The 14,901-nt window shown below is 38.1% G+C and overlaps 1 protein-coding gene across 1 annotated transcript in view; it reads right to left on the bottom strand.

The window, feature by feature from the left end:
- The window catches only part of pde4d (phosphodiesterase 4D, cAMP-specific), a 170,002-nt gene extending 161,283 nt beyond the window's left edge, over window positions 1-8,719 (bottom strand). The window contains exon 1 of the mRNA XM_036579428.1: window positions 8,596-8,719. The gene's annotated coding sequence lies outside the window, so the exon portion shown is untranslated. The remainder of the gene's footprint in view (window positions 1-8,595) is intronic.
- Between the last annotated feature and the right edge of the window lie 6,182 nt (window positions 8,720-14,901).

A 14,901-nucleotide genomic window follows, 5' to 3' on the forward strand; every position in this document is an offset into this window, starting at 1 on the left:
CAACCGCTAACTGTTCGGCAACACCCTAGCAACCAACTGGGATACCTTAGCAAACACCTAGCAACCACCTGGGATACCACAGCAACCACTTATCAACACTTTTGCAGCCACCTAAAATACCATAGTAACCGTTCGGTAACACCCTAGCAACCACTAACCATTTGGCAACACCCTAGCAACCACCTTGGAACTGCTTAAGCTGCGCACTCTGTATCTTCTTCAGGAAATGCACATTTCTAGTTCTGAAGTGTGATTCAGAGTTTCAAAACAAAAGCATAAAATGCCATAAAATATTCTTACGCTTAAGGAAAGGAAGAGTTTCTAAACAATGCAGCAAAAAGCCCCTTGTTTAAGTTCACCAAGAGTAGAGCAGGTGGATTTTAAAACAGTGTATATAATATATGATCTTTCACGCTAGCACCTTTAATTATAAAGCTACATCAGAAGGTGTAATGCTATTATTATAATGCTAATTAACATTCACTTCTGCTCTCTTTTTATTAGATTCAACAGGAACTGCCGCTCATAGTCCAATAACATTGTCCTAGAACATACGTATTCTTGGACAATTGTATCACTGAGAATCATGAGTAAACATAGAAAATGGTAATGAAACTGTTAACGGAAAGTTTCCATGGGAAAGCCAGTCAGTTAAACTGTGTAGTTTATAAGTACGACCAAAATAACTTCAGGAATATATAGAGTTGACAGTAATACCAAGCAGATACTCTAGGAAACTAATATACCCACATCCACAAAGGTCAATCTGGCACAGACTGGGTAATTGTCCCAAAACTAAAGTGCCCCCTAATTCTAGCGTAAAACTCAAGAAAAGCCGTGGTAGTGAAACTGCATAGAAGACTCTGAAATCAGCCGCAATAGTAAATTTGTATGTAACAGTTGGAAAACGATATGGATTCTATGTGTAGTGATGGTACTTCAGCCAGAAAAACTGTGCAATTTTCTGCACGTAAGTATTTGACTGAGGGATAATTTTACATAGGTTTTAATAAACCCAATATAAACACAGAATACTGTCAAACTGCATGATAAAATAACTTATTAATAATTTTAATATATTCATCCACGATTCCTCTTCACACATCCTCATCTCTTCCCCAAAGTTAGTACATCAATTCAAATCAAGAATTTTGTCTTTTAAGTGATGAATCATGCTTAGTATTACCTAAGAATTGAACTAGCAGGATAAAAAGTTCATTTTAATTTCAGATTGACTTAAAAGTTGTATATAAATACATTGTTTTTCATAACATTACAAGAACAGTGTGTTCAAAATGGGCTGATTTTACAGCTCGGTTTCCATAAATAGACCATATGGACTGAGGTGTTAAAGGTACATTTCAAAACAATGTTTACATAAAACATCAAACTCATTTACTTCAAAAGGTGAATAAAATTGGGTTTTCCATAACATGGGCCCTTTAAAATGATAATATCTCTAATGTCAGCTGTTCCTCTGACACGTTGCCATCTGTGCTATGTCCTTGTCTAGCCTGGCTAACTCATTTTGTATCATGAGAGAGTTTAGAAAAGGCCTCAGCTGTTTTTGTCTGAAGCCGTTCCAGGAAAGAAGGGGCCTTCAGATGTCTGGGGGCATATGTCCATCTATGTCCATCTTTGATCTTAAAGTGATCATAAAAACAACTCCAAAAAAAAAAAATGCAATTTTCCCTAACCCCACATTTAGTCAATCAGCCAAGATGTGTTTGGTGCCTGAAGTTTGCCTCTTTAGCTATGAGGCTAATGCAGCTAACAGGTAATGGAAGCTAATACACACTTGTTAGCACAGAGCAATCTGCATGTCTAAATCACACACTGGCCTCAAATTATGTCGTTACTGAGTAAACTTAAATAGACTTGCTTATGTAGTTTCTGACACTGTATAATATACTGTTATCTGTATATCTGTCACTTTATGGACATCTAAGTCAATGCTTGAGTCTCTGAGGTGTGAGTCTGAGTCAAGTCTCAAATCTTTTATTGTTCAGTCTCAAACTGTAAATAGCAGGTCAACTAAACCTTCTATATCATTTATACAGCTGCAATGCAGCCTTGTATAATGCCCTTAGTTACAGTCTTCTGTCTGGGAAAGGCTGGGCTGTACGTTTGCACACCTGATACAGACAAAAAAAAGTTAGTCTTGCTCTGTTTATTTTACATTCAAACCATGACATGAAAAACAAAGAAAAAACATCAACTCATTATTGGTTATACTTTATCTGTAATAAACTAAAAACAAACACATCACAACTTTGCTATATTAGCCATCAGGCTAGCTAGTATACTATCCATGCTATGGTCTAATCAGCTTTTCATTTTTTTTGTTTTGTTTTTTTTTTTCCCCAGCATTTTATAAAATTCACATTTTGCCTGTTCGTTTAAATGAGTCATTCTATGGAAATGTCCATTATTGTGTTCCTAGCATTTACAGATATATTACACTTGAAAAATATCTAAGAGTTACAATTTATTTATATTTAAAAATAAGAACATATTTTGGGGTAAAAAACATGTTTTTCTGCAATTCTAACTGCAATTATCTATACATGACTATGAAATGTTATTTAAATGACATAAAACAAATGCCAAATAAATATTATAAAATACATAATGAAAGTTGTTATGTCATTGGTGTTACTGCATAACAAAAAACTCTTATTTTGAAATAAAAATCACACTGATGACATCACTTGACCTCCTTTTACCTATTTTCTGAAGATCTATGAAAAAAGCACATGGTAAGTCCACTGTGTCTTTTCAGTTATTAGTTATTGGTGTGACCAACTTTATTCTTAGGTAATTGTGAAAAAATAGAATACAAATGGATTAAATTACATATTTTAGTGGATATTCCATGATTGACAACATGTGGTTTGATGCTCTGTAGCAGCCATTTTGTAAAATGCATTTTTCATTAAAAATGTCTCTGGTGTTACCTTTTTTATGTGTAACACCAGTGATGATCAGTAACACCAGTGACTCCTAAGGATAAATAAAAAAACAAGTTTCTGTAGAAACTTCAACTGACATTTACTGCATGAAGCACTTGGGTTATGTCTATGGAACTGAAGTTTTTTCTAACCAAAGTTAGACTAAAACACTCATTATTTAAAGCCATACTGAACCTGACACTGCTGCGGTCTGCAAGAAAATGGTATTGCAGTAATTGACTGCACCTGACAGTCACAACAGTAACAAGCAAAGGGCTCACCTGTCAGAAACAAACTGTTTGTGTGTGCTTTTTCTCAGGCTCAAGTCTTGGAAGTCTTTAGTCTAGAGTCTAAGCCGAGTAGGAGTCAGTTAATGACAAACTGAGTCGAGTTGCGAGTCTGTGTCTTTGCAGTTGACGAGCATCTTGAAGGCTTCTTTTTGTCAATTTTTACATTACATAGTCTCAGAAATCACATACGCAAGTCTATCACTTCAAACAGGATCACTATTTCTTTTTCACCTGCTTGTATTTTGCTTGTGAACTACAGATTCCTGTAAAATTCACTACAAAGTTTTCTGATTTTTCACTACTGCAATTGTTAAAGCTTTGGTAGTAACATTTTTAAATGTCAGAAGTTTATCTATGTCACAAATGAAACTATAGTGTGCCTCTTAATGATAAAACACAGTTGGCTTTGCTGCTTGCCTCTGTGAAACTAAGCAGATCACCCATCATGAGCAGTAATAAGGATAATGTTAGACGTCCATGTGTTTGTTAATCATGAGTGAGTCATGCATGTGCTGTGGTTTCTTTCATGGTTGCAACAAGCCTGTAACACAGAGTCATCATTCAAAGAAAGGACAGGGAAGTCTCTGATCACAGCATCAGACATTATGGCACCAACAACTAATCAGAGGTTAAGGATAGAGGGGCATTCAAAACATGTAGGACTACCAACCGTTCCAATATTGCAGACAGTCTTGACCCCGGCCAAATGACATGTTTTGTTGATTTCTTAAGTGAAAATATTTTCCTGAAAATTTTAGTGCACAATTTCTACTTATTTGTTTAGTTTAACATTTTGGAAAAAGTAAAACATAAAATGTGCCATAACTATTGCATACACCATATTTTATGTTTTTTTTTTTCAATGTTAAATTCTGATTTTGCATTAAAATTATGAAACTACTTATTTTCACTTAAAAAAAATCAACAAAACAGCATTTGACCAATGTGTTCAAACTTTTGCATACAACTGTATGGCAGCGTATATGTTTCAGTTACTACCAAATAGCAGGTTTTGGACCTATAGTTGACCTATAGGCTATTTTTGAGGAGGACATTTATAATATGTCAGATTACCACCTACTGCAGTGTTACATATATGGCAGTACCAATGTTTCTTTTACAACCAAAGAGGTGTTCTTAGCCATGCTAATGAATGGTGCTAGTTGGATTGGTCCCATGATTGATGCTGATTGCATTTAAGCAAATAAGCCCTCAGTTTCTAGGAAGAAAAATATTTGGCCTACACCCTCTCCCAGACTACAACACCAGCAAAGAGCTTTCTCTTTTCTGTAACAGCAGGAACATGTGACATAAATCTGTAATCAAATCAGGACATCAATATTTTGATGTTGTTTAGACTGGAAAAGTGATGCTTGTGGTGCAGTAAGAGCCACGTCCAAAGATAGATCACCATTTCTGCTCAGATTGAGCAACACATGAGCAACTACATTTCAACACTAGTGACACAACTTTGAGGCCATCGCGATCCGTTGTACAAACGCTGAGGCAGGAAGATGGAGCAAGATCTGCAAAAATGCCTTCGTACCAGGCATTGTGTCATAAACAGCTCTGCGACAATTCATTTGTGGCTTCTGCTCCAGTTATTAGTGTTCATTTCCTCTTCTATTTCGAAACTGTCTAAAGGCTCAATCAGGCATTGCAGCAGCAGGGCAGTTTTGTAGTGGAGTGATTACATAAGCATTCAGACAACAGACTAGACCAGAGGTATCCAACTCTGGTTCTGGAGGGCTGCAGTCCAGCATAGTTTGGAGATTTCCCGGCTTAAACACACCTGAATTAACTAACCTGTTACTCAATTTATCAATGCACTGCCTACAAATGCATTTATAGCAAGTGCTGCGATTCTGTAGACAAAAATCGAACTCAGCTCAATGAGAGAGTCACTCAGAGTCACTTTTTTGTCAAAATACATAAATTATTCATAGCAAACCACTACAATGTTTGTTTAAAGACAGTACATACTATTGATTTTCCAGTGTAAAATTACACCACAATAACGATCTTGCTGATGCTCCGGCTTGATAACTAATTTTTAATAGCCGACTGGTCATTCATAAAAGTAGTCGACTAGTCTATGCAACCCCTAGATGTTGCTAATTAAAACTAGGCTGGAAATGATAATGACAATGCATTTGCCACTATCATGCCAACATTAGCTCAGTTACACAAAAACTACAAAAGAAACGGGACCTTTCAGAAAATATATGTTCAAAATAAACGTTATTTGAAACAAACAACACGCTCTAAAATTAAGGTTTAGTAAGAGACTGACAAAAACCCCTGGTCACACTTTATTTGGATGGTCCCCTATGGATGATCTACAGATATTTACGTTGTTAACAAACTATCTTGTGATAGTCGATTATCAACAACATTAAGGTTAGGGTTAGGTCTAAGAGTAGGTGTAGATTTTGCCTTGGGGTTAGGGTTAGGGTTACGTTTAGGGTTAGGGATAAATTTACTAGAACCTTTCACACACAATTCACACACATCTTCAAGTGCAGTTGTATTTAATAAATATTTTTGTTGAATATTAGTTAAAGATAGACTGTGCATCTACAAAGCATGTACAGTGGCTACAGTGGACCATCCAAATAAAGTGTTACCTACCAAACCCCTCTACAATTTCATATTAGCTTGGATGGGCTAGCATTGTTTTCCAACTTTGCAATAGTAGCCACAAAAGAACACAGCTGTACAATTAATTTTATAGTGAAAGAAGTCACATATAAACATTTCATATTTTATTTTACATTTAATAATTACATTTTTGACAACTCTACCAGGTTTGAGCGAAGTGTGTAATAATTTAGGCATAATTTTTTTCACATGCTAACTACTGGTTAGCTACATTAGCCTTGTAGCTCCAGTGCAAATCTACAGAAGTAAACATTAGACACTAAAGGGAATAAAGCAAATGCACTAACCTTGCTAGTTACTAAACAACAGTATAATTCAATGCGCTGCAGTATAATTAGATCCAATACAATACATTACATTTCTACATCCTATAACATTACTCACTAGGTTGTACACCATGGTGTCAGCAGCAGTTTCTGATTAGAATTTAATTGTGCACGACTGGTTGGTGTAAGTCTTGTGTGAATGTGGGCCACTTTCAGGACACTGAGTCAGCAAAGACAACCTCAGCAAATGTTCACAAGGGCCCTCAAAATCCTTGTACCTATCTCTTCACTCTGTCATAAAGCGTGTGTGTGTGTGTGTGTGTGTATATATATATGTATGTGTATATATGTATATATATATATATATATATATATATAAAAAAAAAATATATAATTGCAGTGACAGCAAAATTTGCCCTAGCCTGAGGTACCCTAACACATTAACCAGGGACCGCCAGACATGTCTGTCAGCTCTCCGGCCTTGTGCCACTTCGTTTATATTTGAGATGATATCGTGAAATATGTTGACACTTCTGCATTTGATTGCATTTGATTGATTGTGCACAAAGTGGGCTGAGATGGAGGCCTGAGGAAACAGATGGAGCAAGGGCACTATAGAGAGGAGAGATGGACAAGGATTTGTTGCCAACAGCAATGAAAACAAAGGCCACTCTGTCCCCACCTCAGCGCTAGCCGTCATTTGAGCAAACTACAAAGAGTTATTTGCATGTCAGAGGTTAACATGACACAAGGGTTTTACTGTTCTGAGGAACAATGAACGGCTGAGAGCAAAGTGAAAGGTGGGCACATAAACCAAAACTAGAGCCTCCACTTAACTTCCACAAAGACCCAATCTGTGACTTTGACATTTTGATGCCTAAATGATGGTCACCTAGAACATTACCATTTGCCACCTTTGCACTGAGGGTTCCTGGGTTGAGTTTTAGGCCTGCGGTCAGTGAACATAATCACACCGCTGGGCCATTAAGGTTATGTATGATGTATGAAGCTGTGGTGTAAACAAAACTCTGTCATAAGGAACCGATTATAGACTGAAACGCAGAAGTGCTGGCCTGAAGGGTGGTGTCATAAATGACATCATTAGCTGGCTTTACAGACACTATAAATATAGATCATCACACGCCCTTCTTAAACACCCCCATTCACATTCTCCAGTATCGCCATGTAATGTTTTTCAACCAACACCCCCCCCCAACAGAAAAAAAGCACACAGCTGGCAGTCACAAAGAGACGCTAAAACATAAATCAAGTCAAAACAGAGCAAGCCTTTATGTTATCTTAAGCATTAAATTGCATAAACATTATTTATGAATCAAGAACTCATTTGTGGCCTTTGCCTCAGCGCTCAGGCTAAATAGCCACTAATGAGTGTGGTGGAGTTTCCACATTAAATTTCACATGTTTCCAAGCAATGAATTGCAAACCATAAAATGAGATGTTTGTAGACTTAAGTTTGACTCAATTCGCTGCCAAATAATCTTTAAAAAATGAGCACCGCTTCATTCTAGTGAATTAATCTTCAATATAATTCTGACACCTAAATACCTGTATGGATGCCTTATGAGAAACTAAGACATTCAGTTCTTCACAGGACGTTCAGCTTCAGGAAGTTGTGCACATGGCTTCATTTAAAGGAAGGAACACCAACACGTGCAAAGAAAACATGACAGAACATCTGCAATTCCCACAGCCTTTTCTCCATCATAGCGAATGGGACGTGCACCAAGACAAACAGGCTAGTAGACTACATTGCTTTTCTCCTACTTTAGGACATTTGTATTTTACAGTGCTTTTCAACATAATATCTGATCACAGATACAGAAAAGAACAGAAAACTTGATCAAAACAGATGCACAACAGTAGCCAGTGGACAAGTGCTTCAGCATCTGCCCACTGGCTTCTATTAAAAGCATGTCTCGAGTCAGTGGGTTTTCTGTTCCTTTTTTTAAGCACAAGTAAGCATGTTGAAAAAGCTGTCCATGGTAGTTGACCATATGTTAGACGCAGCAGACAGAGATAAGGTTGAAAAATGCTGCAGTCTACATGAGCATGGTCTAGTTAAGGTAGAAAGAAATGCAAAAGTAAGGAGTCACTTTGGTGACTACGTGCATGTGGAGGGGTTGTTCTATGTGCATGCAATGCAGTGCAGTCCCAACTTTACTGAGGAGGCTGGGCATCCCAAAAGTCACCTTGGACCCGCCTCTACCCATTCAGAGCTATAAACATCCCTCAAAGGCACACATTCATGCAGCAGATGCGAAACTCTAGTACAAAAACAAAAGTCTTCACATAGGCACATAGCTATAGTCCCTTTAAACAGCTACTGATGCAATGCAATGTCCCATTCTCTACCACTACACTGATGTTGATATAAGAGGAGAAGATAAAAGGCAAACAAGAACTTACTCTTTTGCTGAGAGAAAAAGCTAGAGAATGTGACAGACGAGGTCTCCCCCTCTGTCCCGAGGGATCCTGCACTGTTGTCACTGCTCTCCAGTCCACCCCTGAAAGAGGCAGGAAAAAGTATGTGTCCCCCAGTGCTTCCTGTGCTGCTGAGACACAAGCGCACTGTGGTTTAAGGATGGAACAACAACAGAGTTCCCAGCTTCTCAGCCAATCATGGCTCCACTCTGCTCTGCAGGCCCCTCCCCCCTCCCCCGGAGTTCCACCAGCCCAGGCAGTACAAGCAGAAGCTAGAGAGGCTTTTTAAGGAGCCCCAGCAAAAGAGTGCTGCAGCATCACAGCAGGACGGCTGTACAGGACGGCCCATGCTAGCACTGAGCAGCTCCACTGACCAATGCTCTGCTGAATATGCTTTATCAGATTATACACTCTAACTGGGTTCTATACAGAACAATTATCGGTTCAAAATCTAATTTAACATACTGAACCCCAAAAAAAGGTGCTACATAGAATCATTTCATAGGGCTCTATAGAGGTTCTTTTTGCAATATAAAAGGGTTTAAATACAGTAATGTGCAAAAGTCACCCTTCATTAATTTAATATCCAGACAAACTGACCATTAAAGACAAGGTATTCATTTTTTAGCAGGAAAAATAGCGTAAAACATATCTTAAATAGAAAACGACACAGAAGTCTCAACTGCTAAACATAATACAGTTTTTTTCAGTGTTTAGTGTGTCCACCCTTAACCTTTATTACAGCTTCCATTCTTTTCAGGACACTTTCAGCTTTTTAAAAAGAAGTTGGAATTTTCTGCCTTTCACAATCCAAGTAATCACAAATACATTCAACAGCATCTAGGTCTGGCCTCTGGGGTGGTCCTTTCACTGCACTGAGAACACCAGCAGCTTCTTGGACCCACCCTTTAATTCCTCGCTCTCAACTACATAAGTCACCCATTAGTTAATAACAAGTCTTAAAATTAATAACTAAAAAAGAAGCCTAGGGTTCGAAGCGGTCAAATTCACTGACATCATCACATTGTTCTCTTTCCCACAGTCTGCCCAAAGGGCCTGACTGACAGCACTGTCAACAGTCAAAATGGGTGGGACCCAAAGGGATGAGATTTTTGGTCTTGGCAACTTGTAGCACTTGAATGTTTTCCATTTCTAAACAATGTGACTCTGCTTTTATAATCGCAATGAAATATTATGTCTAGATTTGCTTGCCTGAAGGAATGAAGGGGAGGGTTAAACACATCCTCGTAATCTTCTTATTCATTTACTGGCTCGGAAAATAAGTCCCTTTACTAATTTGTTGAAGAGCAGAATGAGGAATTAGATGCTGATTTGACTTTTATGAATTCAGCTGGGAGCACACACACACACACACATACACACACACACCCTCATAAACACACAGAAACACACTTACACACACACAAACAAATGCACATGTTAAGCTAATCAGTTTTCTTTCCTCACGCTTTGTCATCTTACATTAGTCTTCATCTCGGCTGGGACTGTGCCATTGGAGTGTTTAATGAAGGGTAACCGCAGCCTCAAATGTGAAGGGTCAAACACAGCATCCAAAGAGATGGTACACACGGCACCATTTAGCTGTTTAGGTGGTCAACAGGGGCCTACCTGCAGTACAATGTACTTAGTAGTATTCAATCACAGAAAGGCTCTGTGGTATTCTGTTGTTTCTGGAGGTCGTTTTTATGTTGCGACATCCCTGAATTAACCTATATGTTCGCTGCTCAAGGTTTCTGTACCCCTGGAGCAACTTAAGGCTAAACGGCAACGGTCAGGAGATGGAACCCTAGAACATGGAAACTTTCTCTGCTAAAATTACACAATTTTACCCTCACCCGAAATGTAGTGAATCAACTGAGAAATGTCTGACATTTGCTTCTTTAGTTTTGCACTGTAGCTACAAGGTTAATACAGCTAACAAGTGATGGAAACTTACAGCACCAATTAGCATTGTGTAAACTGCCTGCCTAAATCATCACCCACTCTTCGAGTTGCTCCTCAATAAAACTCGGTTATGTAGTATCTGACCCTGTTACATACTGTTACTTATAGTTAACTGTTTCAGGTACCCGTGTTTGAATGCTGAAAACATGTGGGCATTCATTACACTGTATCACAGAAAGGCAGGGAGAAAATATACAGGCCAGCAACTGTTTGACAGTTTCAATCATATGATTAAGTGTGTATATTCTATTTGCCACAATGAAACACGAGTTCCTTATGTTGCCAAGGACAAGACTGAGAAGGCAGAGATAGTGTGGCTGTAGACTAACTACTCTAGCTGTTGTTAGTCTGAGCAAAACACAATGAAAATATATTTCTCTGTGTTGTCTTGGCAAACTAACATCTTGACACATCTTCCACTAGGGAGAAAAAAAATGCTGTGTCTCTTTATGAGGTTGATTGGTGTGCATTTAAGGGTTAAACAGCAGACTGTTAGGAAAATGTGCTTTGAATCATCAATCCTGCGGTACTTTAATAAGGATTATAGCTACTAGACTACGTTAAAAACAATTAATGTATTTAGAAGGAAATTAAAATGAGAAAAACTAAAAAATAATTGAATATAATTACTGTCATTTTCACTGAAACTGCTCAACAAATGGTTTATTGGTTGGAACAACTATTAGCTACCTACTTTGGTGAGCTCACCTTCTCTCATGTCTTCAGCTGCATCAGAAAAGGAAGAGGTGCTGCTGTCTCTCCCTCAGTGACCACCTCTGGAACTAACAGCGTGTTTTAGCAGCTGGGCTGAGGCAAAACTTCATTTGGTTATGTTCACAGAAAGACTGTCTGTTTAAAAAAAGCTCACTCGCTCCATTGAACCAAAGCCTGCGCTTCTTTATCAGCTTGTGGTTTGTGTTACAAATGACTGCGAATGTAGCTAAACGCCATAGATATGGCTAATCGCTAGTTAGCTGGCTAGCTAGCTTACTTTACTACAACACATTGTTTGGCACAGTTCAGGCTCACCTGTTTCCTGACAGAAACGGGTCAGATGTTGTTTGCCCATTTGCTTTCTCTCTCTCCGCTCCTTCCCTTTCTGAAATCCTGAGTTTGGTTTCATAGAAACGACTGGAAGAAAGGACATCATATCTCGGAAAATGCACTAGATGTACTTTTGAATTGTTTATTTCTATAACAACTAATTTATTTCCGAGGCTTCTCGAGGGCCCCCTGTCCATCACTGCCCGCCGTCCGACACCCACAGAAGCATCACCATCTACGGTTGCACTGGTTGAAATAGTATTAGCTTATTAGCTCATCTCAAGGGGCAGCCACCTTATCCGACACAAAAACCTTCTTTTTTAACCCACGTGGTTGAAAGATATCAGTTAGCTGCTTTTGAACTATAAAAAGTGTTTTAAAATGTAAACCTATCTGTGCTGCTAAAATTCCCCTTTCTTAGCCTGCGAGCCCCAGTGTACCAGTATACCCTGTTTGTGTAGTATGATTATTTCCTTTTCTCCATGATTAACCAATAACCATTAACTCATACGGATGCTAGAATATCAAAACGAGATCAGATGCATATTACATACTGTTATGTACACACAAACTGCCACTGCATATCTAAAATAAGGTGGCAGCAGTCATCTTTAAGCCTGAGTTTAGTTGTAGTTTTGTCCAAACTCATTGAGACATGTTTACATGCACTTAATAATCTGATAACTGCAGAAAATCAGACTTTGTCAGTAATCCAATCAACGCGTTTACATGCACCTCCAATAGCAAGACTTGATGTAAACGTAAAGTAAAACTCAAACTTCATGCCACAGCTTTTTTTAAACACCGTGTCACTTCATATGAATATATAAACCAACATCATCTAGAAGATTAAGAATATTTAAATCCTCAATTTCATCTCACAGCAATGCACAGACTGAGAAATCTGAAAGAAATCAGAGTAAGAGTATACGTACACTTAGAAATCCAATTACTGAGCCAAAATCCAGCTCTCTTTATTGGATTTCTTGATTGGTTTTCTAGACCTTACTCCGATCTAAGAAATTGGAGTATGCTGTTCACATGACCATTTCAATAATCAGATAACTGCAGAAATCCAATTATGATCAGATTATTAAGTGCATGTAAATGCACTTAATCATGCTGGTTTACATACTAGTGGTCATCAAATGGTCCAGCAGTGCGCTGTGTGATGAATGATGTGTCAAATGAAAAAGATTCACAGTGAATACTGCGGCCCAGTGATCAATGCTTAATTTAAATTAGAGTTTATTTATTTGAATATATTAAATGGCGAAATATTAAACGTTAAAGTCATTGTGGATCAGAAATCAGAAAATGCGTAGCACATTTTCCTTCCGTACTGTGATGTTTTTCCAAGTGAAACAATAGTCCCCTTTACTCAGAGGCCATCTTGGCACCCCCCAGGCAGTTATTTCCAGTCTTCCAAACTGAGAGGGACCTTTAAACCCACAACTAAAAGCCACATTAACATTTAAAAAAACACTGGTAAAATCTGAAAACAATACATAAACAGTTTGCAGTGTTTGGCTGATGAACTGTACAAAAACGTGTTTTTACATGTTGTTCTGCCTACTTTATATGCACATTTCTCCACAACAAGGGGGAGCTTTTAATGCTTACATCTTAACCAAAAAACTGAATGGCTTTCTTTTCTGGAGGTTGGGACTTTCCATAATTGGTTTCTATGTTGAGCATTATGAGAAATTCCATTCGTTTTTCAACCAGTGAACTGTCTCCTTCTACTTTATCATGTCTCTAGTGAAATGCGTTACTAGGAAGGATCTGAGCTAGCTGAGTGTGTTGGCTTGATGAGTGGTGGGGGGTTGTGGGAGGGGGAGGTGAAACATGATATTATTGGATAATATTATTTTTCCTGCTAGTGCATGATGATGTCATCAAAACTCAGGAGATGTTTTCAAGACAGACCAAAGTCATTATACTGACCTTTGCCTGCCTTGAAGATCACAGGAAAGCATGAATTTAGTCTTGAATTGTGCTTGATTTCATGTTGACTTGCATTTGTTATGCACTTATTCAGTGTTTTGTATATTAATGACTAATAGCTGATCTCACTAATGTTCATTTTAAGATGGGATTTCCACCAAATACACTGAGTCATCATTCATGTGAGTATGAAAACACAAGTTTAAATAGAGCACAGCCTCTATGAAACTGCACCATAATGCACAGGCACATTATGAATCACATCCTTGTGCGGATTCCTTTTGGTTAACATTGCTATGGAAGTTTCTGTCAGACACTGTAAACAGTGAAATCGGTGTTGAATTAACACTTCTGGTACACATTTGGGTACAGTTCACAACAGGCAGTCATCAAATGAACAACACAATGGTTCTTTCAACAGTGGACATTTTACTTGTTTTACTAAGAAGTAGTATGTTTGACGTTGTTTATGAGATGCTTATCAACTGACTCGGTTCCTTAGCTCCCACATGGATGGCACATATGGTGACCTTTAGAAGAATTTACAAACAGTACAATCCTACACACACTGTCCTCAGCCCGGCTTGCGTCGTGATGTCATCTTTTTCCTTTCCGCTGCACGTGTCCAAATCATTTCCATGCTTGTGTGAGTACGTGTTTATCCCCCCACTGGACGCCTCTCTTTCCCCTAGGCCTCTGCTCCGGATCGCCTGCCATATCCACTGAAATCAGACATCACCCACAGCGATGTGGTCCTCTAGTTGGGTTAGTACAAGGCCTGGTTCAGGCTAACCACAAAACAACCAACAGGAATGCAGTTTGTACAAATATTACACAAAGAGTAGAAACTCTTGCTAAATTTCCTTTTAGAAAGCCAACATTGCAAAAAATGATACTTTTTGGCAAGTAATCATGTTGATTTTTGGCTAACATAGCTGATGCTTCTCATTATGACCATTTTGTTAGAATATTCTGATTATTTAAACACTTTCTTGATATTTTACTTGTTTTAAGTACTTTTATGTAATGTAATGATTTATTCCATTGACCAATAACTTTGCTTGTTTCAAGAAACGGAACTTGAAATAATGGAAACAATAAAGAAAATTTCACTGCATAAAACAAGAATAAATGTATAGAAATGGGTTGAATAATGTTACAATATTCTTACAAGATACTGAGTAGTCAACATTTAACATAGTTTCAAATGCCATATTTTTTGCAGGCATTCTAATTAAGCAAAAACAGAACAGAAAAAAAAAAACAGAAAGCCTTCTGTAGCTCAAGTGGTAGACTATGACGCCATCAACATATAAGCTGGGGGTTCGACTCTCA

Source organism: Colossoma macropomum, unplaced genomic scaffold, assembly GCF_904425465.1.
Source record: "Colossoma macropomum unplaced genomic scaffold, Colossoma_macropomum, whole genome shotgun sequence".
Lineage (NCBI taxonomy): Eukaryota > Metazoa > Chordata > Actinopteri > Characiformes > Serrasalmidae > Colossoma > Colossoma macropomum.